Here is a 19534-nt window from a genome sequence, read left to right as displayed (position 1 = left end):
TAGTGGGTCACTTTGGCACTGCACTTTGCCAGGCTCTGGGGGAATCTGTGGAAGATATTCAGCATATGGAGGTTTTGTTGTTCCTGATCTTTTCCTTTCTTTTCCTAGTAAAGGCCGTATTTTATGTCCCTAGGGTTTATTTTATGCAGCTTGGGCTGAATAACTGAGGAGCTCCAGCGCCCAGTTGGCACTGCTCTACGCATTGCATGCTTCCTGGGGCATACGTTGTCATAGCAGCTGCATAGTCCTCATGTTCCATCCCCAGCTCCATTAATGGGAGAGCTACATCCAGCTGCTGATCTGCAAAATTTGCTCTGCTGTTGCTGACCTAGACCACACCATGCAAGACTTGGCTGCACTGCTGCAGTGCATGCAGTCTGGCTTGGACCTGGAGAAAGCTGGTGTGGCCACAGAGGGGTCCTGTACTAACCACTCCTATCACCCACGCTGGGATTACATGTGTGCTTTTGCAATACCTTGTGGGGGAAGCTGAGATATCCTGGGTGAAATCTTGGCTCTGTAGAAGCTGACAGGAACTCCGCAAGTGTTGGCTGTGAAACAAGACTTTCTCCCTACTGATGAGCTCAGGAGGCTGTGGTCACTGACACCTGTAAGAAGCAAGGTGGCTTGTTCAGCCAGTGCTCCAGCAAAAGGAAAGATTGGGGGTATCCATGCATTTCAGGTGGGCTATTGGAAACCAGGCTGGGATTGCTAAACAGATGGCATAACACTAAGCTTCAGCACCACCACTCCCTGCGATGAGCATTTTCAAAGAAAAACGTGAGGATGGGGAGAAAAATATGTTAGAGTGTGACAGAATCCTACTGTGCTATGGAAGGGCCAGTGGGAGGAAGAAAGATGTGGAAAGAATCTGTCTACATAGTAAAATGAAGGGATAGCTTATCTATGCTAGCTAGCACTGAAGCAGTGAAGATGTACTATCACGGGCTTTTAATACACTGTTCAATACAATACAACAAAAATGCAAGTTCTCATCATTATACTCTGGTGGCAGCCTGTACTGAAGCCTGCATGGCCTCACCTTGATGCTCCTGCAACTCAGAGTAGCTATCCTGAGCTAAGATGGCCACGCCAGTGCACGCTGCAGCAACATCTTAGCAGGCAAGGTGCTGGATGGAGCAGGAATGAGGAATCACCAAGAGGAGCTGGATTCTCTAAACAACAAAAATTCAGCTGTGAGCTCACAGCTGAGAAGTGAAGATGCAGGACCATGATTTGTCTTCTGCCTTCTCTGTTCCCTATGATACCAAGGGTGTAGCTAAGAAATGGACCTTTAACTAGACTATGTTTTTCAAATGCTCCCTGCTGTCCCACCTTGCGTAGGTGGGACACCTCAACTGCTTTAACTATCATACCGCTCACGTTAAGAGAGCAAGTCTGGCAGAACGGGGTAAGATTGGTGCTGTGAACACGTTTAGTGCTCTCCCACCACGTGACATATATGCAGTAGCTTGGAGATGTTTCAAGAGTATCTCTTTACCATTTACATTCAGATGTTTTAATTGTCAGTCAGAGCTCACTAACATAGGTATTTGGCATTTTAAGTTTCCTCCTCAATTTTTTAAAAATTTCTTCACCACTCTGAATGGTGATGGATTATGTTTGTGCTGCAGATTATGTTAAAAAGCCCATGAAGATCTTGTCTCTGATACAATGAATTTCCTATTGACACTAAACCGGCAGTGTAATGGAACTGATAAATACATTTCACACTTAGTTGAACATGCCTTTAAACAATCGGGTTAAAGAACTGAGAGTAAGTAAGAAGAACATCTAAAATAGCTGCTGATATTGTTCCTTTACTTTCTGTAAGGCTTGACTTATTAATAATCAGCCCAGTTCTCCCATGCATTCTCATGTACTTGAGTAAGTTGGACACAATCCAGGCATTGATTGACTGTGCCTTGCAGCACTTGCTAAGTTTCTTTTTCTTCTAGAGGAAAAAGAAACTCAAGAAAGAGAAACTTAGTGCAATAGTGCCTGAAAAAAAGTATTACATCACAGAGCCTGAAAATAACTGATATGTGCCTGTCGGTCACGGGTATGTTTCCCCTTTCTGTATGACAGCCATGAGATGAGACACGTCAGTGAAGCCAGTACAGCAGCTTCTTCTCTAAGGATATATACACGTGTATCTGCATATATTTAACTTCTATTCAAAGCTTAGTATCCATCAGTACCTAAATTTCAGTTGCAACTCGGTCGTGTTATGTGGGAATTGGACGCCACAGCACAGTGTTTCAAGAGTAAGAAATCAGAGCAGTGTTTGCCAAATCCCAAATTTAAAAATCTCATTTTCTGAGCTTTGCTAAACACCTTTCTTTACTGCCTATCACAGTCAAAAATTCTGCACCGGGTCAGGTGCTCCTGACTTGGCATTTCCCAGGGGAGAGCACACTGGAAGATCCCAGACACTCAAGGAACAGAGAGGACAGAGCTCTCTTTCGAGCTCTTGGTTCCTTTCATAAGGCCTGCTATGACATTTTATGCAGTGGTTTGCTTCTCTGTTGTAGTGGTCTGAGAACAATGTGTCTCCTTCAAGCTTTTCATTCTTTTGGTTTGGGTGTTTCAGTGTCATCAAGAAGGATTGAGGCTGATATATTAATTTTCATACCACTAGGATATAGTTTTCAAGAGAAAAATCTGTCATATGTTGAGAGAAGGAAAGACACATACTGGCTTATTCAAGATGAAAAACTTCTGTTTACATGACTAAGACTTAGTCACATACCTGGGACAGGGTTCTGTATTGGCCTTAAAACTGGTGTGAAGGGAACATCCTTAGTTTTGGCAGGGGTGGGAGTTCAGTGCATTTTTCAGGGATGAAACTCGGAAGAACAGAGAAGGTCAGTTTAACCTTGTGGCTGTGGTTACGAATGAGTTTAAATTACACTGGAGGACAGCTCCTTCAGTCACAGGAGCCCGTAGTGCACTCTAGATCCTTTATAAATAATTACGAGCACTTTGTGTTTTTACAGCAATAAGCAAACTACCAAGACACAATGACTAGGTTGTTCTTATTTAGCTTTGCTGATGGTAAAGCTCCTTATTGGTTGCTCAAGATTACAGCTATGGAGCAGTCTATAAACAGAGCCACCATGCATCTTTCACAAGCGTAATACAGTAGTTTTTCAGCAGAGCTCTCTCCTGCTCCCTCATAATTTTAAATGATAACCATCGAGCAAAAGAGAAAAGACTAATTACATTTGTGTTTAATCAATCCAACAGCTCATTCCAAATCTGATGGATTCTTTTGCACGTCTGGCTGAACTCAGCAAAAGAATTGGTTTTTCTTCATAAGCAACTCATACGTCATGCACAGGATTGCTTGGACATTGATTTCTGCAATTTTTCCTCAGAACTTTTCTATTTCAGACATCTGAACATTGATGGTCGAGATTCCTTGCTCCACTGCTCCTGGTTCACCTTGGGATCAGCTGCACTTTTGATTATTTCTGTTCCTTTCAAAACTCGTCTCTTGTACCACGGTCGACACTGCAATGCTGTTTCACGAAATGCCTGCTCTCAGAAATCCCCAGATGTGGTTTAGTGCTCCTCCCAGTCACTGATGTGCCCCGGTGTTTTGCTGGCCGATGCTGGTTGGCTTGCTCAGCGACACTGGGTCCATCCAAACCTCCCTGCGTTCCTCAATCAACTTTTTCTAAATTGTTCCAGGAGCGGCAGCCTTTGACTGACTCACTGAAGCCCTATTAACTGAATAATAGGACATTTCCCACTGCTTTACCTGGCATCTGCTTTCCTTAAGTAATATTAAAGTTTTAATTAGTGATATAACCAGAAGTAAATAGAAGCCTGAAGTCAGTAATGCTCCCGCTGATTTATGTCACCAGTTGTAAGAAAGATCTGCATCAGACCTTTAATCTTTATTAGCCAGGTGATTAAGTACAAAATGACTTTCTGGGAGTGAGAGCAGATGCCCAAGATACATTTACCAAAAATTTAGGTAGAAAATGCACTCCTGTTTCAAATGGCACCTCATATTAGGTGGCATTTACAAAAAACATGTAACTGTACAATGTTGAAATGATAGGGCAGCCCTTTAATAAATCCTGTGCAGAAGAGGCCTTTTGTAAAGAGAAGCTGCACTTCAGGCATATTCTTATTATTACTTAAACCTAGAGTCAACCAAAAGGGAAAAGTCTCATTGCCAGCTGTGGCAGACTGCAGCACTGCACTAACAGGGAGGCTGTTTTAGTTCTGAATTGGGAACTGGATTACTTATTCAAACAGCAGTTTTCAAAACTGCAAACCTATGTTCTTGTTCCCTTTGCAGTATGTTCCTAACTGTATTGTTTTCACTGCACATTTCCAAAGGATTGTGCCTTTGCTATATACATACACAGCACCTTGGTTTCTGAAATCAGTTTCCCCCAATTTCTGGCTGAACAACCACAACTTGTTTCCCCTCCGCCTGTTTCAGTAATGTTCCAGCAGCTGACAGCAGGCAGCTTTGGACTGGGCTTCCCATCAGCCCTCACAATACCTGCCGGGAAAAGGACAATAGTTCTGAGCTACAGACGGGTACACCTGCCGTGGACGTTACAGTTTAGGTTCATGCTGCTGCACTACAGATACCTGCAGTGATTTGCATGCGCTTTGGGCTTCATTCCTGGGTGGGCTCAAGTCACTGGGAAACGTGTTACCAACTTCCTAACAAGTGCTGTCTCTTTAACGGGCAGTACAGATGTCCTTCCTTTTGTGCAGAATGGAAGTACTCTGCTGCTGGAGAAAGTCCTTTTACTAAAGGAACCAAACAAAAAATTGCAATAGCATGTAAGATAACAAATAGAGAAATTTTTTGAAATAGAGAAATGATGCTTTGAAAGGCAAATGTTAAGGGCACTTTTGCCATCTGAGCTGCAGTCACTGGAGTGAAAAGCCTCCTGAGGTACCTTGCTGTGAGGGTAGGGAGACTGAGTCTTTAAACTTCTCAGATGGGAAGGGCAGCCAGCCAGTTCTTCTCAACTGCTGGAAAGCTGGAGGTGCTTTCTCTCCACAGGAAGGATATATTCTCACACATCAGGGGACATATGACCGTGCCCTTTAAAATCAATACAAAAAAATTCCACCCATGTTTCACAACATACTCCAGTGAAGGCTACTGTCCTGTGAAGTTCAGTATCCCTAGGACCATCGCTGCTGAGCCTGGGCAGCCTTGGTATCGTGAGCATCATCTGCTTGAGGGGTCCACAGATGCCAACCCAAAGCCCTCATCAGCCTCCCACTGCCCTGCCTTGTGAACACAATCCTTGCGGGGGGAAAGTTCTGCTGCACTTAAATGAAACTTGACTTGCTTACTTGTTCAGACAAGCTATGAGTATGTATGACTCATCGTTCCCCTACTTTGTTTTGCCTGTTAAGCAGCCATCAGCATTTACATCACAATTGATCATAAAAGAGCAAAAACGATGTAGCAGTTCCAGCCTCACCCCCTGTGAGTTACTACAGGAAATTTGCTATCCTCCCCTGAACTCTCCACCTTAATGTCCCCACTTTGAATATTCAATGGAGAAAATATTCTCAGAGCTCTACATTTCCTGTACTTCTTGCCTATGACTTCTCTGTGGCTTCCCAGTACTAACTCTCAGTTTTAGGGGAACAACAAAAATGATGATCTATTGTGATGGGCAGACTAGCACAAATAAAAAAAAATAATAAAAAAATAAAAAATAAAAAAGTTTATGAAACTTAGAACTACCTAGACAGAGAGCTCAATGCACAGACACAAAAGCTGCTTCTTACTCCTTCAGCCTGACCCAAAAGCTCCAACTACAGCATCACTCTGTAGCCAGGTAGCACCGTGATACAAAGATGGCACGGTGAAATGCCACATCAAATTAGCTTTAACCACAGCAGTTTACCCAGCTGGGTTACCACAGCTATGTAACCCTGGGTGCATTTCACCTTGGTTTTGTCCTGTCTGCTAGAAACACCCTGCACAGTGAACTGCAGCCACCGCACAATGAGGCCACAATAAGGCTGAGATATGACAGCTTGCCGTAGCTTTGGTGTGGCTACAACTGGCCCTGCAGAATGCTCAACCCTCCTTGGTGACTACAGACTGCCGTTGCTCTCCTCTTTTTGGGGGAGAGAAGTTTTCCTAGCAAACACAACCTAAGCAACTTGGATGCAAACACAATTCGGAATGGCAGGAGGAAGGGTATGAGGGACTGATTTGCAGCCACAGCCACAAGGAGCCCTGCATGGATTTCGTAACTGTGTGATACAAATGGTCTGACTGCAGCCCTTCAACGCCTCAACAATCTTTGCAAAAGTCTTGTTTCATTTCTCTGGCTCCCCATGCTTGTCAATACATTTTAAAGTAAGTTGTTACAGTTTGAAGGGTTTTTTTGATTTCGTGTCTCAGAACGAAAAAAAAGGCTACTTTGTGCTTCACAATCCCAAGGGCTCAAGGCATGGTTTTCCTTTAAAAGTTTCACTTGAGAGAAGCTCTTATATTAAGAGGACTACAGGTGCTGGGATTTTCAGGCATGTACTATACAGGACTTGAGTGCTAGCTGTCCTGGGCAGATGTTCCTCAGCTTCCCCCTGCCACACAGTACACGTGCATTAGTGAGCATGCAACTGGAGCACTGCACTTGATTTTTCTGAAAGCACCCGTCTGCCAAGGAACCCAGGAGAAGCAGACAGAAAGTGCCAGCATCTTGCTATAATCAGCAGCTGGAGAGGGAAAGAGAAATTCCAGTGAAGAACGAGAAATCCCAGTAGCAGCATCACTTTCTGTCTGATGACAATAAGTGCCTTAAGAGCATCCCTGTGCAGGGAAGGCACAAGAGAAAGATTAAAAGGAGCAGAAAGTGCCAGACCTGAAAGCAGAGAAACAGATGTCATGGAAACGGGAGATGTCTGGAAAGCATGCAATTTATTAATGATGTTAATTAAAGCCAGGTCTGAAGAAGGGTTTTGGTGGCCTGCAACTTCCCATGAAGTTATGGGTTGTGTTGTAGTCAATGTCAATGTTAAAAGCGTGATTTAAGCCTTGCTTGGCGGTTACCTATTTTTGGAAGTGCCTGTCTCGGTAGGCTCCTACGGCTCTAGGACTGCCCATGCCCACCTCCCTCCTGGCTTCCACCCCAGCCAGGAGGCAGCATCCCTCTCCCCCAGAGCAGCAGGTTGCGTGCGTGTCCCCTGAACACACTCACCACCATTGCTCTCTGGTGCAGTAGTAAAACGTTAGGGAGCTACTGAACAAAACAGAGGTGAAAATGAAATATTAAGAGCCTGCCCTTGACTTTAGTGACTATGAGCAGTAGAATATTGTAATGCTACTGGTGACAATGCATTTCTGCTGACGTGCTACTGCAATTTTTCCTAATTAAACAAAACCAGTTAATTAAATATGCAGAAAAGGCAATTCACTCATTTTCCATCACAAATGATCACTAGCTGTACTGATTATCTTTTGGGTAAAAGCCACAATAGGAAAGAAAAAAAAAAAAAAAAGTTCGTGTGTGGGCAACGCTTTAATATTCCATTGCTGCTTTTGCTTCCTTTTTTTCTTCTCCAAACAGCAAAAATTTAGCATTTTCATTTTCTTTAAATAATCCCTCTTGCCGTTGGGACAACTCCCTTTTAAGGCCAGTTTTTTGCTCAGAGGGAATGTTGACTGCACTTATAAACACCCACTTCCTCGGGTTTATAATAGTAACAGCACCATAACCTGAACTACAGTTTCAGCAACATGCGGCAAACACGTTCAGACTAAGGCTGGCCTACCAGCTCTTTGCAGAAATTATTCAGAAGTGTTGGCAATGCTACCGTGGTTTTATTTGCTATCCTCACAAAGTCACATCTTTGAAAACCTCCCGTCTTTCTCCTTTCTTTTTTGAAAGTAGAACCCTGTGCTTCTTCCAGCTCCAGAATGCACAGTGAGAGTATTTGGTTGGGGCAGCAAACACCGAAGGAGGAAAATGCCGCCCTCTTTGTAACTTAGCAATTTTAGGTGAGTGCAAACTGCAAACACAGAGAGAATTTCCAAGAACTACAGTGAAGACCAGATTTCACCATATGTGTTATTCTGCTCATAATATCTACTTTAATATCCAGGGAAGGCTGCAAAAAAGCCTAATGACTTTTCAGCTGTTAAGACTGCCATCCCTAGTGCAACATACTGTAATCTGGTTAATTAGCTTGGTACTTTGGAAAAAGATCTGGTGTAATAGGGTGAAATAATTTTCACCTTGAAAGTATGCAGCGCAGTTAAAAAAAAACCTCCAAAAAGATTTGACGTATGAACTGCAACCTCCAAAAGTACCACTGACTTCCAAACATACCCTGCACTAACATGCCATCAGCACTGAGCCAGGGAATGGTACTAGCAATCTGATCTTTACTGGCCTTGCTAACGGCTGCAGATACATCAAAACTTTCCAGTCATGCAGGTTTTGCATTGCTACCTTGTATTTAAGCTATTGCCTGTGTGTTCATGTCACCTCTCAGTATTTTGCTCCATGACCCCCCCTTCGCCTGGAGCGGGATGTGTACCTTCAGTGCAGTACCAGCTGAGCAGATCCTAAGGGCCTGATGCTGAACTTGTTCACGTGGTCATAAATTAGGAGCAGCTCCACTACTGGTGGCAACACCAAAACACACAAGCCTGGACTGGGGTTCTTCATACCTGTTTGCATGGCTTCTAAGCGGATGGCTGGGAGGCTAAACGCAAAATGATCCACCCCCATCCTGGAGGGTGGGGGGGTGACGGGCCAAAAAAAGGCATCAAAAAACCAAAACAAACCCCCAACACATGGAAACACATTAAAAAATATGTAGGGATGGGGGGGAGGGGGAATCCTTGCTGAAAACAAACCAATCTTGTGCCAAACGAGTTGTCATGGCTTTACTATAACGTTCCCACAAAGAAGAACAGAATTTTCTTTATTGTGAAATCTTCGTTGTGAGCCTTGGTGCTCCTGGGAAAAGTCATATGTCAGAATAGAACAGTGTTTCCAAATATGACTAGTCTGAGCAGATAAACAATGAATGTCAACACAGCACTCAAGGAAGTCTCTATCTGTGGTTAAATTCCTTTCTGAGGGAGTTTAGGTTCTTGTTCTGGTAGTACTACACATCGTGAATACCTATAGAGATGTTTGCCTTTGTACTACAGACTCCACTGAACTCCAGCTGGAGTCCCTAGGGTCCTAGTTATGGGCAGCCAAAGCATCAGCTGTGTCTGAGAACATGCTGCAGCATTATCTGCTGAGTCCAAAACTTTATGTATTACATTTGATTTGAGACTGTGGTGCATAAGAAACTGACAAAATTAATATTGTTGTTCACTTAGGGTTTTTTTAAATGAATAAAAACCTGATGAATTTTCAGATTCAGTCTCTTGTACCTCCCAAATTTTGGCAGCGGTCATACTCCCGCTATGGTTGTTCTAGGGCAGGGAGTAGCAAAGTTCAGAGGATCATGAGGAAGCAGAAGTAAAGGAAGATTCCAGTCCTGTGCCCTCTCTCACTTGCAACCAAGCACATGTCATCCTTCAACAGAGGTGAAACCAAAATGTATTGTTAGGAGGAGGTCCTTGAGAAGCAAAACACCATTGCAACAATCCTGCTCCTGGGGCTGCTGCATTCAGTAACTCTTTACTGCAACATGCCCAGCGGTCTTGTGGAGCAGGTTTTCTGCTGCAAGCCACCCTCTCAGTCATGCATGTTCTGACCACCAAATCACAGTTGTGTTTCTACTCTTTGGATGTATGAACTTCCATATCTTTGCAGCAGAACAATGTTACTTTATTAAAGGAATGCATCCCTCTGCTGCCAAGCAGACTAAAACTTAGGGGTCAGAGCAATTTGCAAGTAATAAATTTGGGTCTCCTACCTCCTTGGGTTCTACTCTAATTTATATAGGCTGTCGCAGTAAAGGCAAGAACTCTCTCTTCTGATCAGCATCCAAAGCCTTCCAAAACCCAGATCCTCTCCTCTGCCTTCTAATTTCTTTTAAATGTAGACAACAAACTCACGTTCAGTTCTCTGCAGGTTTTGGAGACGTGCCTTCCTTCCCTCTGGGCTGAGAAGCCACTCAAGAGACGCAGCATTTCAGAGACTTTCATTCAAACCTGATTTTCACTTGGGAAGTGGGGAGAGGGGGAAGGCTGGCCCTTAATTTCACTGTGCCTTAACTGCAAAACAGGGACATTATGGGGCAGATGAAGATCCCACACACTTAAGAACATGTATTCTGGACAGCAACTTTCTTTTGTGGTCCTGCAACACAGCAGAAGTTTGGATCCAAGAGAGCACATTAAATCACACTGTCTTTGTTAGGGGAGAATTGAAGGGAGTTTGGCCACTGGAAGGATTTTGTTTTTTGTAGCACTATTAAACACAAAGAAACCCAGAAGTTTGGCAGCCTATTCCACCATGTAAATTCATGTCTTTCTAAATTCCCAGAAAGTTCAATTGAGGTGAAAACCCTCTATGAAAAACTGGCTTCTGAAATACCTTCTAACCAATATCTCGAATGATTTTTTCATCATTATCCACCACATGTGAATCAAAAAATGGAGTAGCACTAGCCTTTGAGAATGGCATAAAAGTTTCATGGGACTGGTAACAAGACAGATGGTATATACACTGCATGATTAACAGCCTTTATTGCTCAGGAAGCTCCAGTGAGTTCCATGTTGCTGCCACATACCGCAACCATCCCAGGACTTGTTACCTCTCTCTCACTGTGTCAGGTAAGCCACGGGCTGTTAACAAGCGCCTATGCTAGTTTAGTTTAGCAACTTAATATGCCTTAGCCTAAAAGCTGATAGCACCATTTAGCAAGCAAGCGAACTCTGCACAAAAGAGCACCCAAAATGTGTGAGCAGTATGCCAGCATAAACTGTACCAACAGCTGAGAACAGCTAAACAGCTGTTAGCAGCAAAGTCATGCCCCTTGGGGAGCTGTCAGACCCAGGACTGACACGTGGCTGAAAAGATCAAGAACCTGCTGCAAAGCACGCAGAAAGGCCAGTCAACAACAGGTACTACTTACCTTCACATCTTTATCTATCTAGCTAATCTACCTATCTTAGTAAATAGACAGAGATATTAGGAAGGGTTGTCGCAATTCCTAATCCTACAGCTCATGAGTCAGTTCTGTAGTAACCATGACAAACACCGCCACCGTGCTTTTGCAGCAGTGCCTTAGGCTTACAGAAGCAGACAAAAGGCAACAGCAGGTTTGTTTACTTTTACGTTCATTCATTTTTTGCTTATTGGAAAGGCTGCAGCTACATAGTTGAAGTATTATTGGCTGCGCTGCTGTGATTTTAATGTCTTTTATGTGGATGTTTTGCAAAACTGTAATTACCCAGTTATCTCACTGCTCCATGTAAGTCTACAAGACAGACCCTTCTGTGTATTGCTCAAGCAAACTTCATGGAACAGAGGGAAGTAACGGCAGCTCCTGGTCTCAGTATTAATGATGCCCTGTTCAGCTGCTGACAGTCTTCTCAAAACAGGCACAGCTCACCTGCCCTGACTACACAACCAACCAGGGAACAAGCACAGGCAAACACAGGAAGAAAAACACAAGAAGTATCTGGTATAGCACATACGTCTAGTGGAATAGTATATTGAATATCTAGATGTGGGGGAAGAGAACATACAGATCCTTCTTTCTAGGAATTAAAACCAATTAAAAGAAAGGGAAAGTTTCCTATACTCTTCATCAACCCTTCCCCTCACATCTTTCCAGTGCTTGCCCCTTCCTAAAATCCTCAGCACCTACTTATTGGGGTATCGGCTGGCCTTGGGGCACAGGAAAACTATCCACCTAATGATTCAGCCCAGGTCCCTTCAGAACTCAGCACTTACAACAAAACTAAGCTTGGAAGAGACATAGTATCAATTTGTTCACTATAGTGATAATGTAAGCGTGCCCTCTGCAATTTACTTCTTCCATAATTAGCATGTGTTTCAGTAGATGCTGTTTTCTTGTAGCTAGAAAGAATCGGAGATTCACCATATTAGCGATTCTGCAAGTGTCTTTAGATGGGAGAATTAACACCTACAGCAGGCAACATGATTGATTTGAATCACAGCACCACTACCTTTCAGGAGCTTGACAGACCCTAATTTTGGAAAGGTGTTTTGCATAGAAGACTGGCATTCAGAGCACATGGAAGATCAAGTATGAGCAGGTGTTACTTAGCAACCCACAAATGAAAACTTTAAGAGTAGCTAGAAAAATTACCAACTTACAAGGATAAAGTTTTTTAATGTGTAGGAGCAGCAACTGTTCCTCAAAGCCTTCAAACTAACCTGCTGCAGCCACTATCATACTAGCCAAGCAGTGGTGTGCCACTTCCTTAAAACAGAGCGGTCCTCTCATCTCCTACAACAATTCAGCATCTTTGAGCTACCACTAAACGCTGTAAGCCACACAGCAAGAGAAAACATCAGTACTAAACTGGATCTCAAGGCTTTTTACAATTTTGGTGAAGTGCTTCTATGAGCAGCCAGTTAGCCATGGACAGGACACATTCAGAAGCTGCGGGGCTCTCCAATGCCAAGGACCACTTAGCTCCATGCTTTTTCAGTGGAGCTTTGTTTTGCATACACCCACAACCAAGGTAGAGTTTTCCAGTTTGTTGTAAAAAGACACATCACAGCACAAAGCACTCCATGGCAGGCAGGCTCTACAAACGCTGTAGCACTGCCTCTAAGCACTTCGATGCCAGAGGGACTTGTGTTACAACCCTATGCTAAAGACCCAGATACATACAGTACAGAGGTCTCAGGGCTATCCATCTTGCCTGTATCATCACTTCAGAAGACCAGTTTTCACTGTTAACTCAGAGGAGTATTTATGGAGTCAAAAATTCACATTCCACTCCCCCCAATATCATTCAAGTCAGATACCAAAGTACATTGTTAAAAGGCTACTTCTGGTGAGGAGTCCCAGGCGTGTTTATGCCTTTGGAAAACTGCTTGCTCACACCGAGGGAAAGAAAAAAAGTGCCTTCTTCAAGGTTTTCAAAAGACTGCTACGAAACCCAGACTACCTTCCTTCTACCCTGACCCTCCATAGATAGGTCCTCAGGGAATTCCTTTGTGCTGAGCAGAGGTGGGAAGACAGCCACAGCCCAGTCAGCCCCCATTAACTAAAGAGCCCCAGAAAGTTGTGCACAAGACACAATCTGCTCAGTTATTCAGGACAGTAACAGAGGTCCAAATTACAGGAAGTTTTCATAGTTTAATTACAAGCCACCTGTTCAATGGATGCAGCTCTCCCATTAGGAATTACTGTTCGCATCTCAGGCAACTCATTCACTATTGTTTTATTTAAAGCACGTTTGTTTTTTGGTATGCTACCCCCACACTCAGTATTTGTTATTGCTGTTTTAAAAACTTAATGACTCCAGTTTTTTTGAAGAAACTTACAGAATGGGTTTGTCACTATCTTATACTGATTGGCAGCATGTGCTGTTAAGTGCATCAAGGTCAGAGCAGATGCATCCTTTCAGTACTTTGAATCTTGATTTACACAGAAAGAATAAACATAGCCAAGAAAATCCAGCTTAAGAGTTCATAGAAGTATTCATCACAGAACAGAGAAATAGCAGGCGGTGAGGCTTTCCTAGTAGTTATCTGGAGCCAGAAAGTAAAAATATTGTTCTTCCTGGTATTAAGATTTAAATAGATATTCAAGTCAATTCTAAAAGGGAGTCAGAGGACTGGAAAAATATCAGCGTGGAACAGCATTACATAAGCTGTGACAACAGAAAATGCAAAACTATGATAGTGCTGTGATCTTCTCTGATCTACTAGTCCAAACAGATCCAACTGCCACTGCTGTTGTAGTTCCCACTATTTACTTAGTAAACTGTGCTGAGAAGGGCGTGTGTGTGTGCACAGAAAGAAGCCTGAATACCGGACTCAAAGTTCCCCCTCTTGGAAAAGGGATATAACAAAGTAATTTAGCAGTTGTGTTACCATCTACTGCCTTGACCTGGCCTCAGAGATGCTGTGACAAGACAGACAGTTCTGGCCAGGCAAAAGCCTGCATCTCATTCTTCCCTCTGAGAAGCAGCATGCACCCTAGTCAGTCCTCCCACCCATGAGTATCCCATCACAGAAGCATCATATAAATATGGCCCAGGTTCCAGTTGGGATTGAAAGCTCAAAGAAAATGGAAACTCCAAGAACCCCACTAAGGTTAAACATGTGGAGAGCAGCAGCTTAAACAGGAGTAGTAATGGTACCCTCAGCAGGGGGGGGGAAGGGATAGGTGTTTATTCATGCCAGTTTCACTGAAATCCATACAGAAGAAAAAAAAAAAACACCACAGTAAGAGTGACCACTTTTACATGCTTCTATTAGCTACACTACACTGAAAATAAACCAAGAACCTCAGAATAAGGTAACAGAGAAGGGTATGTGCTTTTTGTTTTTTAAAGGTGCCTGTATACGAAGGCAAGTAGCATGACAGACAAATAAGAGGAACCAGAAGTACCTGCCCACAAAGGGGATTTCAACATCATAAGTTTAACTGAAGCACAGTGGGGAAGTGAAACTGAATAGGAGAGGGGCTTGATGCTAAACATTAGACTGATCCGCTTTTGAATTGCTTTATTGTACTTGCTGAATAAACAGTTGGGGTATATGTACCTTATTCTGACATGAATCCTTAAAAGCAGAGTTGAACAACTATAAACACAGTAACAAAGCAATGCTGTAAAAGATGCTGATATCTTAATCCTACTGAAGCCAAATGAGCCACAGAAACTTTGCAGAGTAATATATTGCCTTTTATGACCAATCTGCATATGCTGGTCAGGACTCAGAGGGCTACATGAAACAGTATCAGTAACAATGCTGAGAGTGCCAGTTAATTTAAGAAAAAAAAAAAAGACTAAGCTATATCTAAGTCTACCAATTTTATGAAGTCAGGGACCTAGATGCCAACACACCAGCATTGAGGAAAGCAACATAATGGGGAGGATAAACACTTGTTTAACCTTAACAAGCAGCTTTCAAAACTGTGTAGGCAATCCAGTTATTTCAATGGGAAGTGATATGCACTAACTATTGGCTGTAGGCAGTTGTCTGTACATTTTTAATTAATGTAGAAATGTGGAATTGAATGCATACTTCTTGGGCACACTCAGGCCGATGCAAGTATTGAGGGGCTGTCTACACTAGGTATTGTAATGAACAGCTTTTATTCCATTGGTCCTAGAAGACTGTGCAAACCTAGCTCGATAAACAGGAAAAGACACACAATTCTTTGTATAAGGAGTTTTATTTGTTTTATCAAAAGCAGTTTTGAAAAGCAGCACTCACCTCTGAACCCTTCTGCCTCCTGAAGAATTGCCCTTCAAGAAGAAGAGTTCTGGATGCCTGTTGACCTAAAGCCACCCATATATAGTCCAACACACAGACAAGCTTAGCCAAATCGTATGCTCCTTTGCTCTTCAAATGCCCATCACAACACTCCCAATTTCCACAGCGAAAGTGCAAATGGCATGGAGCTTGCCAATGAAGGGTTAACAGTAGACATATGCTGTACAAGCTTCCCCATTTACTACTGTGACTGTAGTCCAGGTCTGAAAAGACAATTGTCCCCTGCTATTCCAGGCCTAATCTTCTCAAATTGAAACTGCTTGTTCTGTCACTGCGTGGCTGGATGTAGTGCACAAATGAAGCACACTAGTTTTGGTGCTGCTCAAAAAAGATCCAGCTGGTATCAGCACTCAAGACATTATCTTTTTCCTCCCCAGTTATTTCTAGGCACTTCCTGTGTATAAACCATGTGTGCAACAGAAGTTTTAAAAGTCTGACTCCCTTTTCCAAAAAATTCCCTACCTGTACAGCACACACATACATAGCTCTCCATCCAAAGTAAAAACGTGAAGCACTACTACCACAGCAAACTAATAGTTACATAGGTAGCAGGAGTTGCTGTCTGCCTGACTGCTACTCATGCTCAGGTGTGCAAACACTTCAATCCCTTGAACTTTTTTCCTAACTAGTTTCAGATCTACCCTGGCTCCAAGCTCTAGTTCACACCAGCTGGATCCCTTGTGCAAGGACAGAGGGGGAGGCAGCAACTGGACATCAATTGCATTATCTTCCTCAGAGATGCAAGGGAGGTAATGTGACCAAAAAAACTCATGCAGATAACCCTCCACTTTGTATTTCCAGGCAGCTGGAAACCCAGCAGACAATGTAGCTGTTGCTTAACAAACACAGAAATCTACATTGTATGCCAGGTTCATGCCCCAAACCTGGACAATCTTCCCATACAACTGAAAACACAGCTGTGCACACCACAGTTCACAGTATGTTTGCTCCCCTAACGGACAGAAGTCATACTATCAGCCCAGATGCCTGTTTCAACACCTATACTTTGCAGGAGAAGTTAAAGAATCTTCATTGATAAGAACGAAGTCCAGCTCTGATCTTGGCTCATAGCTGCAAACACTCTCATCAGTTTTGACTACTACAAGCCCCAAGACTAGGCTATAGAAAAGAGGTTGCTTTCCAATACACAACATCCAGGCATTTAATCTGATTCCCACTGTGAAGTAGATCCAACAGGTATCCAATCCTTTATTTGGGGCCACACCTCAGACGTTAACTTGTTAGCACTGTGAAATTGCTCTGCACCCAGGAGAGAAGATAAAAATCCAACACAAAGTCTAGATAGACGATATGAGATGTCATCAGAGACCCAGTAGCCAGATGTAGCTGCTGATTGTAAAGACAGAATCTACACTGACTACTGAGCGATTGATGGGCAACTACAGGTTCTGGGTTGATTGATCCACAGCATTAATCCGACATGACCTGCAGAAATAATTAGAAAAAAAAGAAATCAGTATATGGAACAGTTCTGCAGACAAGCCTGCTTTAACAAAGCATTTTCTATAGTTTTACAGATTTCTTGTGGACAGCAAACAGAATGGTGTGTTGCCAGAACAGAGTCACCTCAGGTATGTAGTCATTAGCTTTTACAATTAAAAAGTACTCAAAGCATTTCTCTATCTTTATTCTGAAATAACCTGTTTCATCCTGCCATGTTAGTAAAGACCCGCTCCCAAAAGCAGATAAGAAATGTTCACATTTGTGAAGTAAAATAATAGCAGAACCAAAAGTCACTTAAGTTTCTCCTCTAATTCTCAATACTATATGAGAAGCTATGAATTATTAAAAAACAGGCTGTCCTTACCCCGTCAGAAAAGGTATTCAGTAAATAAAAGCAAGCTTAAAAGCACAGAGGTAATCCTGAAATGGTGAAACATCCCACATTGCAGTGAGGAAAAAGTGCAATTCCTACATAATTTAAGCAGAGAGAAGGAGGGGAGCTGCTTAGCATTAACTTTATTAGAAAACAGTGCAGCATTTCAAGTCTTTGCATAAAAACTCCCATTCATGGTGATTCAAAATCCTTTCATCTCTGCTGTCAAATGAAGGAATCCCAGCTCCTCTCCACCAGCTCAGGAACTGCCATAGCATAGTGCAGCACATCTGAGAAAAATCCCAGTGGATACATGCCTAGCTTAGCCTTCCAATGGTGCTGAAATACACCCTAGGTAATTCCTTGAAGTCTTTGACCAAACGTTAAAATTTTACATTATTGATACTGACATATTTCTTGCAAAGACAAACAAAAAATGGCCCTCAAGTTAAAACCTCTCATTAAGTACTTCATGTGTTTAAATAAAACATTTATTTAGGAACTTGCACGGCTTTCAAATTTAGCAACAGTATTTTAACACTATCACTGGCCTGACAATTGTTTTTCTAAACACAGAACCATGACCGACTAAGAGCATTTTTATGTTTTTAATATAATTTTTAGAGCAGTTTTACAACTAACATTTGACAAGAATATAGCAATAATCAGTGATTAAAGACTGGACTACTGGAAAGCAAGTAACTAGAGCAGCTTGCTATCAAATGCTTCAGGGAAAGAGCAGTTGCGGTTACACACCCATTGTAAGAGAAGCACAGGAGGTGCATCCATGCCCTGCTGAACTTTTCCAAAACAGTTTCACAAACAGCATTTATTAAGCATGAATCAACATTATTTAATCCCTATACAGTACCTATGCTAACCTCTGGAGCTTGCACAACTGGCAGGTTTGCCAGGAATAAGCATGTACACTGAAGCACGAGAGCAGCAGCACTGAAGTCAGGAAACAAATGGCATTCCTCAGCTGGAGAGGTCACCTCAGTGATTTGCACAATTAGTTTACTGCAACCTGTCCACTTCTCTCTCCTTTTGCAAGCAGCACTTTTTCACTTCCCTGGCTTCAATTGTCCTCAAGACAAGCCAGCATAGCCCTCTACCGTACTGCCACCGTGCTCCAGCCTAGGCCTAACCACTCCCAACCTCAGAGCAAGCAACAACCCCAGCTTCGCTCTCAGGTGGGGCCTAGCAGCATGCTGGAGGCAAGGGTCATCCTACCCCATCCCATATGGAGAACAACAGGCACTTCCAAGGAAGTCGGAGGGAATCTCTCCCCTCTGATCCTCAATCAAGCAGGCTCTGGGATAAGTCAGACAAAGCACAGTCACTGGGTCTTCAAGGAGAAGCAGAGAGGCTCAGAGAGCAGACTCACAAGACTCTTGGTGTTGCAAATGCTATTTGTAAATGAGAAATTTCTGTTTTAATAAAGAAATTACATTATCAACTATTCAGTCATTTGTGAGTTTTAGCCAGACACCTCGCAACTAAAGAAGGGAGGGGAGGAGGAGAGCCTCAGACCCAGACACCCTCCCTCCAGGGCAGGCTACGCGGAGGGGCAGCACCAAGTGCTGTTTCTTGACCACCCCCAGACCACCAGAGCAGTGGGGTACACTGGTACACCCATGCCAAGAAAAGGCCAAACCAACCCCCCAAGACAACAAAGGGTTTGTCACATCAAGTTCAGAGCTCTTGCAGGACAGGAAAGGGAGGTGGTTTGTGAGCGCCTCTGATGTGGGAGCTCTTTGTATGTAACATTAAGCTGTAGATCAAGCTATACCATAAGCCTGGGCCATGGATCCTTAGATCTTGCAGAGACAGGAGTCTTACTGCTTCTTGAGTGCAAGAAATACCAAGTTATGAGAAAGAGACACCATCTGTCACGTATAAAACCAACAGGTGAAGCTTTTGACACTGGTGAACTGTATGAAGGTTTACTGCCAAAAACACAAGAGGCAACTGAGGCCCATGACCAGATCAAGTAAAAATTAGAAAAAACCTACTAGATTGTATTTGGTGCACAACACAGCAGGCAACTAGAACACTTGGGAGTCACCTAACAGACTCCTACCTTCACTTGCTGAATCAAGTTATCTCTAATATGACTGATTTTTTTTAAGTAGGTCAATCAAGACAAGAAGGGTTAACTAATACATACACTGCTGTACTTTTTCCAGTTCAAATATATTTTTTATCAAAAGCTTAGCTGCTGAATTAACAGGAGAGAATAAACAGGTCCTCATCAACCAGCTTTGCAGTGGGAGTATGTCATACCATA

The sequence above is a fragment of the Falco cherrug genome, chromosome 2 (genome assembly GCF_023634085.1).
Source record: "Falco cherrug isolate bFalChe1 chromosome 2, bFalChe1.pri, whole genome shotgun sequence".
NCBI classification, from domain to species: Eukaryota; Metazoa; Chordata; class Aves; order Falconiformes; family Falconidae; genus Falco; species Falco cherrug.
Note: the sequence above shows the minus strand (reverse complement) of the source record.